This window comes from Macaca fascicularis, chromosome 5 (genome assembly GCF_037993035.2).
Source record: "Macaca fascicularis isolate 582-1 chromosome 5, T2T-MFA8v1.1".
NCBI lineage: Eukaryota > Metazoa > Chordata > Mammalia > Primates > Cercopithecidae > Macaca > Macaca fascicularis.
The window spans coordinates 155513407-155527999 of NC_088379.1; the positions used below are offsets into that span (position 1 = coordinate 155513407).

Genomic DNA, 14593 nt, shown 5'->3' on the forward strand with positions numbered 1-14593 from the left:
CCATTCAGGACATAGGCATGGGCAATGACTTCATGTCTAAAACACCAAAAGCAATGGCAGCAAAAGCCAAAATTGACAAATGGGATCTAATTAAACTAAAGAGCTTCTGCACAGCAAAAGAAACTACCATCAGAGTGAACAGGCAACCTACAGAATGGGAGAAAATTTTTGCAATCTACTCATCTGACAAAGGGCTAATATCCAGAACCTACAAAGAACTCAAACAAATTTACAAGAAAAAAACAAACAACCCCATCAAAAAGTGGGCAAAGGATATGAACAGACATTTCTCAAAAGAGGACATTCATACAGCCAACAGACACATGAAAAAATGCTCATCATCACTGGCCATCAGAGAAATGCAAATCAAAACCACAATGAGATACCATCTCACACCAGTTAGAATGGCAATCATTAAAAAGTCAGTAAACAACAGGTGCTGGAGAGGATGTGGAGAAATAGGGACACTTTTACACTGTTGGTGGGATTGTAAACTAGTTCAACCATTATGGAAAACAGTATGGCGATTCCTCAAGGATCTAGAACTAGAAGTACCATATGACCCAGCCATCCCATTACTGAGTATATACCCAAAGGATTATAAATCATGCTGCTATAAAGACACATGCACACGTATGTTTATTGTGGCACTATCCACAATAGCAAAGACTCAGAATCAACCCAAATGTCCATCAGTGACAGACTGGATTAAGAAAATGTGGCACATATACACCATGGAATACTATGCAGCCATAAAAAAAGGATGAGTTTGTGTCCTTTGTAGGGACATGGATGCAGCTGGAAACCATCATTCTCAGCAAACTATCACAAGAACAGAAAACCAAACACCGCATGTTCTCACTCATAGGTGGGAACTGAACAATGAGATCACTTGGACTCGGGAAGGAGAACATCACACACCGGGGCCTATCACGGGGAGTGGGGAGGGGGGAGTGATTGCATTGGGAATTATACCTGATGTAAATGACGAGTTGATGGGTGCTGACGAGTTGATGGGTGCAGCACAGCAACATGGCACAAGTATACATATGTAACAAACCTGCACGTTATGCACATGTACCCTAGAACTTAAAGTATAATAAAAAAATAATAATAATAAATAAAAAATAAAAAAAATAACCAGCACTATCAATTCAAACAACTTAATGTCTATGTCAGAGCTTTCCTATGTTCTGCTTGAGGCACACAGAAGCCATGTAGGCTACACATCCATTTTCTTTAACAAGTTCATTGCTATAGCCACTAAACTTTGTCTCTTAATCATAAAGACACATTAAAATGCACTGTTTCCGCCGAGCACGGTGGCTCATGACTGAAACCCCAGCACTTTGGGAAGCCAAGGTGGGCAGATTGCTTAAGCCTAGGAGTTCAAGGCAATATGGCAAAACCCCATCTCTACAAAACACAAAAAGCCGAGCGAGATGGTGCAAGCCTGTAGTCCCAGCCACTCAGGAGGCTGAGGTGGGAGGATCAATTGAGCCTGGGGAGGTTGAGGCTGCAGTGAGGCATGATCATCCTACTGCACATCCAGCCTAGGTGACAGAGCAAGATCCTGTCTTCCAAAAAAAAAAAAAAAAAAAAAAAAAAGACTGTTAGATTCTGATAGTTTCTATTCTTGCCTTTATAATCACACAATATAATCAGCTTCTGCAAATTACTATTGTAAAAAGTTTACTTTTCATTATTCTACTTCATTCATTTACTTACATGTGCTCAGCTAGGGATATAGCATGGGGGAAAAAAAAGCAAACAAAGACCCTGTTCTCTATCACTTATACTCTTGTCTATCTGAAAGACTCTCTGTCCCAAAAAGGATCTTGCATAGAAAAAAGTCATCTTTTAGTAAATGAGGATTATGTAAGCTAACAAAAGCATAAATGAAATATAAAAATATTACAAAGGGTTCATGAGATTCCCTCAACTTCATTTACATTACGAAATAGAAAAATTAAGTTATTTGAGTTGTAGCTCTTCTCTGTCAACTCCTAATCTTTGGGAACCTGGAATAGTTTTTTGTTGTATTTTTTTTTTTAAGTTAAAAAAGTATAAAGCCCTAAGTTTAGAAAAAATTTATATAAAAAATTAGTTGTACCCTCTTAAGAACAGACCAATATTTTCAGTGCTAATCTCCTCAAACAGCAATAAACTATGTTATGTCCCAGTCAGTTTATTAGTTTTACTGCAAATATATGACAAGTAAGCTTTCTGGTTTGCTATAGCATTTTCTTTAGCTACAGAAATGTTAAAAATGCTGTTTATTTTAATTATATAGTAAATTCACAATAAACATTACGTATACATATATTATGTATATGTGTGTGTGTGTATATATATATGCACACATATATATATCCTAAGTCAGCAGTTTAAATCAAAAGACAAATATGCACTTAAGTCTACTAAAAGAAATAATCATATTAGAGAGAAAGCACACTAAGAATAACCTCTACATTTTAATCTGCTGGAAAAATAAATGCAGCCATACCTGGAAAAAGATGCATAAAGTTTTAAAAACAAAGTCATTATTTCTAAGTTTTATAAGGTTATTATCAATGCAAGTTTAAAAAGAAAATAAAATCCCAAGAGGTACATGTTTAAATACCTTATGGTTTCATTTTACACTTCTCATATCAGGATGAAGTCTTAAAAGTAATTCAAAAGGAAAATGAAAGTATTTTGCCCAGAAGATAGAGTCCATATGTTCTTCAATGTGGAAATCCACTGGGAAAAAGGCTTGAGTTTTTAAAAACTGAATTTTGACAACTGGAAGCTGATGTGGCTTTTTTTTTCCCTCTCCATGAAGATTTGAGTCATTCTCAGGGGCAATGAAATAGACCTTTATCAAGTATTGCAAAGCTTAACACCTGTTTAACTCCAAATTACTTAGAAAACATTTAGTGAGTCTTCAGAATCTCACAGTAAGAGTTGTTATAAACACTTTTCCTAACAGTAAGATGTTTTTTAAGTTTAGCAAGAAGGCAATATTTACATATTTAAGTCTGTTTGTATTTCATATTCTACAGATATCAACCCTCTTGTAATAGTCTATTATTACTATACAGATTCATATACAATTTTGTTTTTCCTATTGGTAAGATTATAAGTAGTCTGTAATTAACTAACTAGTTGAACATCGTTTATACCACAACTGAGGGCAGAGTCTGGTTCTTCCCCACTGTTTGTATGAATTCCAAGCTTCTAGCACAATAAGAAACAACTAGTATGCACTTAAAAAATAAAGCCCATCAAAATGATAAATATGTACCCTACTCTAACCATTCTTTCGCAGATCTAAAATGAAGCTGACATATTCAATGCTAAAATGAGTTTGCTCTCAAAATCAAGGTAGAAAATAGATTGGAGTTCTTACAGAAGCCTCAGTTTTACACAACATAGCACAAATTGGATAACTTGTGCTCCACTACTAATGCACACAATTCCTAATTGACTGTAATTTAACTACAAAAAATTATTGTATTCCTATTATGTAAAAAGGAATTTGATAAACTACACTGACATTTAAATACCTAGAATAAAAACATTTAAGGTTTCACTAATGGAACAAAAATTACATCACAGTTAAAGTAACTATGATAGTGTATTTTATAAAAACACACATTTCTCAAAACATATACAAATGGCCAACAAACATATGAAAAAATGCTCAACAACACTAATCATCAGAGAAATGGAAATTAAAACCACAGTGAGATACCACCCTACTCCTGCAAGAATGGCCATTATTAAAAAGTCAAAAAACAGTAGACGTTGGCGTGGATGTGGTGAAAAGGGAATGCATATACTCTGCTGGTGGGAATGTAAATTAGCACAACTTCTGTGGAAAACTGGAGATTTCTTAAAGAATTAAAAGTAGGTCTACCATTCGATCAAGCAATCACACTACTGGGTATCTGTCTGAAGGGAAATAAGTCATTACATCAAAAAGGCATCTGCAAGCATACGTTTATTGCAGCACAACTCACAACTGCAAAGATATGGAATCAACTTAAGGGCCCATCGAACAATGAATGGATAAAGAAAATGTGGCATGTATACAACATGGAATACTCCTCAGCCATAAAAAGGAATGAAATAATGTATTTTGCAACAACTTGGATGGAGGTGTAGGCCATTATTCTAAGAGAAGTAACTGAGGAATGGAAAACCGAATACCACATATTCTCACTTATAAGTGGGAGCTAAGCTACGAGTACGCAAGGCCATACAGAGTGATATAATGGACTATGGGGACTCAGAAGGGGTAGGGCCAGTGGGGAGGCAAGGAATAACAACCTACATACTGGGTACAATGTACACTACTTGGGTGACTAGTGCACTAAAATCTCAGACTTCGCCTCTATACAATTAATTCATGTAACCACTTGTATTCCAAAAGTGGTTGAAATTAAAAAAAAAAATTTAAAGCCACATATATGTTTTGAAATTTTTTCAGAGAAATTTAATTGTATTCTGCTGTTCAATAAAAAGTGTTCAACAGCAATCTCTTATGTTCTGGTTCCTTCGCCTCCAACTTCTTTCCTTTCTCTGGAAAAAAAATGCAATAAAATAAAGGATAGAGTGCAAAAGATTTTTTAATAAGAACTCTCAGTAAAAGCAATTGCATGAAAATGGAAATTACTGGCACTAAGTGGTCTCCAAACATCTGTTTTGAAAGATATTTTTTATAATGATTCAAATGCTCTTTTTATACCTGATCTCCCTTATCATTTAAGCTAATTTTTTAACGTTTATAAGTTGCATTTTAAAAAACTGAGGGCTTCCTATGTTTCTTTATTCCTCAACAAATGTTTGTATATTATAAGTTGTGCTCTCATACATACTTTTTAAAAAGTTTAATTGTGTCACTACGTAATAGTACTATAAAAGCAACACAGTATGTGAAAAACAGCACTAGATGGAAAGAAGTGTTATCTCGATTCTAGTGCTGACTTCACAATATCTTTTGGATCTTTAGCAAACTCATATAATCTACTTGGGCCTCAGTCTCCTTTTCAATAAAATAAACGGGCTGAATTAAATAATCTTTACCTCCCTAACACCTTAAAAGTGCTACCATTTTGATATACTACTTAAAAAATACATTTCATTCTTAGTTATACTCCATACACTTGCCTCTATGTTCAAAATCATTACTTCCAGTTCCTTAGAAATCTCAAAAAATACTGCTGAAGGAAATGGAATTTTTACTTTCCTATTATATATTTCACTTGAGAGTAAGGAGGACAGAAGGCAATAAAATACAACTGTTTGTGCAGTTGTGTGATGTCTTAGCTTGTACTTAGGGCAATGCTGTATGCACGCTTTTGATCAATGTAAAGAAGGTCTAGCATAGATAAACTTCCCTACAGGGAAACCAAAACAGTTGGATTGATTCTTTCTTTCTCCTTGCCACCCAAAACTGTGGAACATACTAGAGATAAAGAAATAAGGGGAAATTAAACTTTCGTAAGCATACAGGAAAGCAAGCAGCAGCATGTTTTTCTTTACCCTGTTGAATGTCATGGGCTAGAAGGACACTGAAGTTGTGAAGGAAGGGAGGTAACATGTTTAAGAAACTCAATACCTAGTTTTATAATGCAATGGCCTGTTTAGAATATTTAAGCTAAAGATATGGACATGAGATGTACTGAGCACATGAAAATAAGCAAACCACTGAAAAAGCAGAAACTATGAGGAATTTCTAAAAGATAGATCATGAGTAATTCCAGCACTTTGGGAGGCTGAGGCAGAAGGATCGCTTGAGCCCAGAAGGTCAAGACTAGCCAACCTAGGCAATATAACAAGGTCCCATCTCTACAAAAGTTATAAAAAGTAGCCACAATGGTGGCACATGCTTATAGTCCCAGTTACTTGAGAGGCTAAAGCAGGAGGATCACTTGTGCTCAGGAGTTCAATGCTGCAGTGAGCTATAATTGTACCACTGCACACCAGCCTGAGCAACAGAGAAAGACCCTGTCTATAAAAAATAAACCTAGTAGGATCAAACTGAAAGGTAAAATTCCAGACACATGCAGAAGATAAGTAAGTTCTCTTCCAGGGGAAACTGTGCGAGCTTCAGCCTAAAGGCAACAGAGGCAAACAGTGGGTGAAAACAATGGTCACCTAAGACAATCTTAAGGCTGATTTCCTCTCTCCCCTCCCCTTACTTCTGCTTGGTTGCAAGCAAAATTGCTCACTCTTGGCTAAAGGCATATGTACTCTTGGGTTAGAAGAAGGGCAGATTCCTAGCTAGCTATTGATGACCAAAAAGAATAGGAAGCACTGCCGGTAGAAGAACATTACTGACAAATCTTTCCGGGCAGTACATTCAAACCTTGCCCCACAAGGGCATTCTGACAGAAAATTTGTATTGCAAATAACTCCTTTTGACTTAGTGATTTCACTTCTAGGTATGTATCCTAACAGAAATGCTCACACATATTCATTCAGAAAGATGAATCTGACAGGATTGCAGCACCTCTAAATAAGGAAATATTAGAAGCCAGCTAAATGTCCACCAGTAGAAAAGCTCAAATAAACTATAGTATTTTCATAGTATTAAATATTATATACCTGTTAAAAAAGAATGAGGTCGATATACATAAAATAGCATTGAATATAAGAAAAAAGTTAGTAGCTAATATACTATATACAACATGGCCACATTTATATTTTAAAAATAGTAGGTGTTTATAAATACAAAAGAGGAAACCAGCAGACTATACATCAAACTATTTACCTCCTCAGGACTAGGAGACTTTCTGGGTAGGGATAAGTAGTAAAGGGAATTTTCACATAATAATTTAATATTTCACAATGAGAATGCATTTCTCTATACCCCTCACACTTGAAAAAGAAAAAAAAAATTTGCCAGTTTGAATCTTGAATTGAGAAGAATGTTCCCCACCTAGACAAGAAAATTTTATACAATTTATATATCAAAAATTTTAAAATAATATCCACAGCACTCTATTAACTTCAGTATGTTATAGATAACTGAACTACCCTCTACCACAACACACACATACCAAAAAGGTACAAACTATATGAACAGATTACATTATTGTTTTCATTTTGTAAACATATTCAAGTAAAATGTTTTTAAAATCTGTTTCTTTTTAAAATTTAAATGTCATTCATGCAAATACTTATTTTGTGACAGCTATGAACTAACTGCATTCTCATGGTTTCCTGGAATAATAAAGCCAAGAAATATACATGTTTGAAACCCTGACTGTTGCTCAAACACTTTGAATTCAGAATATGAAAACGCAGTCATTCGCTGCCTTTCCTCTGTATAACAAGGCCAAACCCTACTTCCCTATCAAAAAAAAAAAGAAAGAAAGAAATCCAGGCTAGACAATGGAATGAGAGACTCTGTCTCAAAAAAAAAAAAAAAAAAAAATCCCCACAAACACAAACACTATTCCCTTTTCACTCATACAAGGGCCTAAGTGTTTCCCTTCTCTAAGTTCTGCTTTCTCCTATCAGAATTCTATTCTCTCCCTTGTCACCATATGAACAGGAAAAACATATCAAACCTAAAGTTATCCAAAGAGAAGAAAAATTTCTACCACGATCTTGAACAACAAATGTGTTTTTAAATACTGTTTAGTAGAATTTTATACTAATGTTTATACATGTTTATAAACTATACATATTTATACAACTAATGTATATATAAAACTAAATTTTAATTAAAGCTAGATAAAGGAATTAAAAATGTCAGATCCACAAAAAAGCATGTGATATAAAGCGTGTGATAAAAAGCATGTGATATATGTTTACTCAATTTTGCCACTTCACATTGTATACATATTTCAAAACATTATATTGTATGTAAATATGTACAACTTTTGTCAATTAAAAGTAATTAAGGTTTTTAAAATGTCAAACACATTTTTAAAATTACAAGTTTTTAGATAACAAAGAAAAAAGACAATACTTCAAACGGATGATCCTGAAGTGATTTTCAGAAAGAAACACTATTTTATACTGGATTGCTTGGCTTTTTACTACCTATTTCTAAGAGCTCTTTGTAGTCAAGGAAAATAACTAGAAAATAGGTTTTTGGAACACACAAATTAAAAAATGCATGTTAATACTTTAGAACAATTACCAGGAGTAGGAGATAGTGGGTAAGAAGCGCTATGTCAAGTATGGAATGTGTCGAAATCTCCAGAAGAGCTTTTCTAACTATAAAGGCCACTTGATCCCCTACAATCACCTTTTGAAATCTACTACAACCAAATTTACCAAGAGATACATATCATACAAGTGACCAGTGTGGAGGTAGTGTGAACGCCAACTACTGCTTTTAGACTACAGGTGACAGATAAAATAAAGCCACATCTTCAAAGCTTTTTCAAGGAGTAGGCAGAATTATATTTTATCTCAAATGAGATAAAAGTAACATTTTTAGACTAGCATAAAATCTCCAAGTTATCTAAAATTATTTGTAAAATATTACATGCAGCTATGCTCAATATCTTAATGTAACTTTAAAACCTGCCCCACTGATCACAAACAATCTTGGGTTTCACAGAAAGAGATATTATAATTTAATACAGTGGCTCTCAATCTTGCATGAGCATTAGATTTACCTGGGAAACTTTATAAAAATACTCATGCCCAATCAGTATTTCTTGGGATGGGATCCTGGTACCAATTTTTTTTTTTTTTTTTTTTTTTTTTTTTTTTTTTTTTGAGACAGACTTTCGCTCTTTGTTGCCCAGGCTGGAGTGCAGTAGCACGAGCTCAGCTCACTGCAACCTCCGCCTCCCGGGTTAAAGTGATTCCCCTGTCTCAGCCTGCCAAGTAGCTGGGATTACAGGTACCCACTACCATACCTGGCTAATTTTTGTATTTTTAGTAGAGATGGGGTTTCACCATGTTGTCCAGGCTGGTCTTGAACTCCTGACCTCAGGTGATCCGCCTGCCTCACCCTGCCAAAGTGCTGGGATTACAGGTGTGAGCTACAATGCCTGGCCGGATATATATATACACATATATATATAATTATATATTTATATATAAAAATTTATATATAAATATATATATATATTTTGGAAGCTTTCCATGAGATTCTAATGTCTAGCCAGGATGAAAAAACAATTGGATTAATCAAATGAACTGCCCTGAATGTTATATATTCATCTTTGATTTTTCTATGCTCCTGAGCAGCTGTGGAAACTTGGGTGTTTAACACAATATTCTGAGTCTTAATTCTCTCACTCTGTAGTATGAACTGACCTGGCTTAATATGATGACCAGGGATCCTCTTGGATTTAAAGTTGTTTGATTAGACCATTCAAAACTGGCACATACATTTAACATATAAAAAGTGCTTCAAAAAAAAGTTAAACCTCATAACGTATACATTAAAATTTTACAGTTAAGATTTTCCACATTTACAAGTCCCATGTGCGGAACCATATTTACAAAAATAAGTGTTAAAAGCTTGTTCTTAAGATATAGTTACTATGTGTTTGTCAATGAAAACCTTAATTACTATGAAATCCTATCCTTCACTGAAAAATCTGAAGTCATCCTCATACTCTAAGGGAACATTTTAGTATCACATACATTAAGAGTTATTCTTTGCAGTAACATATATCAAAAAAAGAAAAAAAAAAGAAGAGACTGTAGTTTTTATGGAAAGGGTTTTTATCAAAACCAACAACTAATTTACAGAAAAAAAAATGGCACTAGACTTTAGAAATTAAATACATATGTAAAGAAGTATTCATTTAAAAAGCCATTTTTAACAAATTAAGATTTCATTGCCACATATTAAATAAGATTTAAATTGCTTCTGTTTAAACACTTGGAAATGGGATTACCATTAGAAGAACAAAAAAACCTTAACTCCGTATCAAAAACTTTAATTAAAGCCATATAACTTGTGATTAATATACTTACATTTGCTCAAATTGAAAGACAATACTACATTATTTTTTAAAAGATAATTTTTTTTAAAACAATAGCTCATTTCTTCTAAAATCATACATACATCAAGATGGCAACATTTATGTTAATGTAAAATAATCACCTTTCATTTATCAGAACATATTAACAAGGGCAAAATTTTCAGTCATATAGTTTTGTAAAACAAAATGTAAGTTTATGCTCATCACCTCATATTAGCCTTAGGAAAACAAATCTGAAAAAAAATTAAAGCATATTTTAAAGCTAGATACAAGTCATTCTGGGCTGCTCAGCATTCCTGGTCATATTTCAACAGAACACAAAATAAGAGCCTGACTGTGTGCTGAAAATTAATAAGTATACAAATAATAAAACTTCAATATAATATTCTAAGGTACTTTGACAAAAAAATTCTAAAATAAATGACATATAACAAGGCTTAACTTACTTCTATTTTTATGGTATAAATGTTAAATCATTCCTAATATAAACACAAGGGTAGTTAATCTTGAAAATATTTTCTATAGAACATCATTTGAATTTTGAATTATTTTCAAACATGACTTTAAAATTAAGGTCAAAATTAGCAATCCAAAAATATTGTAATTAAATGAAAGCAAATTCCCAAAATTAAATAGAAAGTATATCCAGCCCTCATAAGACATGTGAAATATTTACATAATAATATGTAAGATATATTTCTTGTTGCAATAAATTATGAGAGGTTGGAATAAGTCTTGATGCAAAATGATATTTACCAATTCTTCTTAAAATACTGCAGTTCTTACATTCCTTTTACGTTTCCAAATCATAATACTACTTAATAGATGTAAAAATATAAAGTATTAGAATGTCTTTTTTGCCCTAATATTTAGGAAGAAAAGAGAATTCCAAAGAATAAAACATTCAGTTAAAAATACGTTTCCTCTTCTACTTCGACCCTCTTTGAAGTCAACCTTTCAAGGTCCAATATCAGATGGAATGCAGTAGTAAAGATTTTATGACACTATACTAAATTTTTATTATTTCATTGAGAAAAATTGTAATAATAAAAAGGATTAAGATCTATTTCCTTTTTCACCATGTTAAGCTTTTAAGCTGTTTTTTGCTTTCATCAATTCCAATATACCATAAATCAAAAGTATTCTTCTTTTAATCCCAACAGTTGACAAAATAATGCATTTTACACGTGAATATGCTCAAGGAAAAAAAATTAACATTCTTTATCATTTCCCAACAGAGACAGTTAATACTCTACAGCCACATTAATAGAATCTTTCTGCCATTGTAGAAAGTTTGATAGCACTCCTATTTCAATGTCTGAATTTTTCTCCTTTTTTTGACAAAGACAAATGATTGCCATCAATCAAGATCCAATCGGGTATACAGAGAGTCAGGCAAATGCATCACTCTTTACTGGTTTTCTTGTTATTTGAGCAGGCTTTGCTCTATATTATTTTATAGAATGATCAAAAAACCAGCCATAAGATAGATCATTCACACCCACTGTAAAATTAACTTTCATGAATAATGAGTTTTAAACCTCAGATAATGTATATGTTATACCAAGGATATTACTGAGTTCATTCCTGGCTAGAGATTATGTAAATGATACTATATGACCTTTATCATTACAACAGGACATGCAAAACGCATAATATTTCATACATCATTTTAAAGCAAGTCAGTTTCTAAAGGAAAAATTGTCATTTACAATCTGCATGGTGAAGTGTTAAAGTTTTGAAAGAAAGAAGTATCTCTGAACATTGAGTCCTTCTTTTAACCTGTTACTTCCATTGAACATAAGGCAATAAAACCTACTAGTTCAAAAAGATGTACTTGATTTCTATATTTCTTTGTTGAGCTACTGTTAACATCATTTCAAAAACTCATATCATGTTGGCTAATCAACACTAAGTTTAAAATGGATAACAAGTATTAATATACACTTCTAAGTCATTCCTCTCAAAATTTTTGCTGTTATTTTTGAGAAAGGGTCTCTGTCACCCAAGCTTGGCTGTAGTGGCTTGATGACAGCTCAGTGCAGCTGCAAACTCTTGGGCTCAAATGATCCTCTTGCCTCATCCCCCAGGCAACTGGGACTACAGGTCAATGTCACCATAGCTGTTTTGTTTTTGTTTTTGTTTTTTTGTAGAGACGAGGTCTCACTACATTGCCCAGGCTGGTCTCAAACTCCTGGTCTCAAGCAATCCTCCTGCCTCAGCCTCCCAAAGCGCTGAGATTACAGGTGGGGTCCACTGCATCCAGTCTCAAAATGTCAATGTAATGGGTTAAGGAAGTAAAGGAAAACATTCCAATAGTGTTTCTTTAGAACTATATTCTGCCAATCTTAAAATACTAAAAATATAAGTACAAACTACAATGGCCCACCAATTATAAAATAGCTCCTTTTTTAAAAGGTATAGGTCAGACACGGTGGCTCATGCCTGTAATCCCAGCACTTTGGGAGGCCGAAGCAGGTGGATCATTTGAGGTCAGGAGTTTGAGACCAGCCTGGTCAACATGGTGAAACCCCATCTCAACTAAAAATACAAAACTTAGCAGGGTGTGGTGGCATATGCCTGTAGTCCCAGCTACTTGGGAGGCTGAGGCAGGAAGATCACTTCAACCCAGGAGGCGAAGGTTGCAGTGAGCCAAGGTCACACCATTGTACTACAGCCTGGGTGGTAAACAGAGCAAGACTCTGCGTAAACAAAATAAAAAAATAAAAAGGTATATAAAGAAATACATATTGCAAGTCCAGCGTGGTGGCTCACGCCTGTAATCCCAGCACTTTGGGAGGCTGAGGCGGGTGGATTGCCTGAAGTCAGGAGTTCGACACCAGCCTGGTCAACATGATGAAACCCAATCTCTACTAAAAATACAAAAAGTTAGCCAGGCATGGTGGTGGGCACCTGTAATCCCAGCTACTTGTGAGGCTGAGGCAGGAGAATCGCTTGAACCCGGGAGGTGGAGGATGCAGTAGCCAAGGCCACAGCATTGCACTCCAGCCAGGGCAACAAGAGCAAAACTCAGTCTTGAAAAACAACAACAACAACAACAACAAGAAAAACATAAAGCAAACCCAGCTCCCTTCTGTTGTAATTCCACCCCCATCATGTTGACACAGTTATCCACAGAATCATCCAAGCACAAAGCCTGTATATCATCTTTGAACCTTCCCTTTCCCTAAGCTTCTTACAATGAACTTCCAATTGTTTTTTCCTAAATAATTTTCGATCCATGCCCACTACCACAGTTCTGCCATATCTCATGCCTAGTCTACTACTATTGTAACACCTTTCTATGGTGTCACTATTAGCAATGTTTTTCTTCTTCAAATCTATAATCAAAAAGAACTACCAGAATGATCTATCCTAAAAAGATCTGTTGACATCAATAGTTTACTCCACAAATTTCAATAGCACTACACCCCTTACAGCAGCGATGCCCAAAGGGCATACATAACATAACTCATTTGGATGTTGGAAGATAATTGCAGAGAAAAAAGCCAAAAATTGAGGTTTATTAATATTTAATATATAGTCTAATTCTGAGATCCTTATTCAGTCTGAATGTCAGTAATCACGTAATATGCGATATGCAACTTCCACATATTAACACATACTGGAGTTTACTTATGCCTACTTAAACAGGTTTATGGATGACACTATTTTAAATAAATAGAGTATTTAGAATACTTTGCAATAAGATAAAAAGTGACCAGAAATTACCTAATAATGGTTGAACAGTATGATAATACTCAATTATCTTAAAAAAAAAATCATTCCAAATTTGCTAAACTTTTCTGTGCCAGTGTACTGCAACATGCTCTGAAACAGCTATTTGAAAAATGAACACATAAAATATATATCTTTAAAACAAAGGTAGCATTTTAACAATGAAGAAGTAATAACTACCTTAGAAAAACATACTATGGAAAGAGATGTTTATAAATATTTCCATCATTATGTGATTTTTGTTGCCTAAAACTATCTTAACATCCTATAAAAACTCTTAAATTTGTATTTTAATTAAAACAACAAATTAGAAACAGTGTCATAACCTAGTGTGCCAATGGGTTTTGTACAAACATAATGTCTGTAAAAACATTAAAATATTCATACAAATATTTGAAGAAAACCAAGAGTTTTGTAAAGTTAGATAGTCCTTAAAATATTTTCTTCGGCTTTATTTTATCCTTTAATTTCTCCTAGAAATAGTGGCAATATTTAATACTTGTTTTAAAGATTTCAGAGTTTAGACTATTCTTGATCTGTATCTATTAAAAAAAAAAGGAAAGGCAGAGAGGATAATATTATGTACCTTATAAGGTAATTTAACAAGATATATGGACTTAGTAAAGGGATCCCTAACTAGTAACAGAAGTTGCTGCTGCTACTACTACCATTCCTAACATTTTTATGAGTATGTAGTACACAAAAAAGGGACTTGTTTCTCGGAATGAGAGTACAAAACATTAGAAGTAATTTCTAAGAAAATCGGAGTAGAAGGTATCCAATTTAGGAACATGGTAAGTTATACAGGAAAAACCGATTTATCATTTTGAAACAAACCACCAAGACCCTCTGCATGAATGGCATATACGAAAATATTTTAAGATGAGAATAAATTGTCTTAAATT

General features: G+C 33.9%; 1 protein-coding gene across 6 annotated transcripts in view; it reads right to left on the reverse strand.

Annotated features, from left to right (window-relative positions):
• The window catches only part of LRBA (LPS responsive beige-like anchor protein), a 768738-nt gene that overhangs the window by 350386 nt on the left and 403759 nt on the right, over positions 1-14593 (reverse strand). The gene's annotated exons all lie outside the window — the stretch shown is intronic.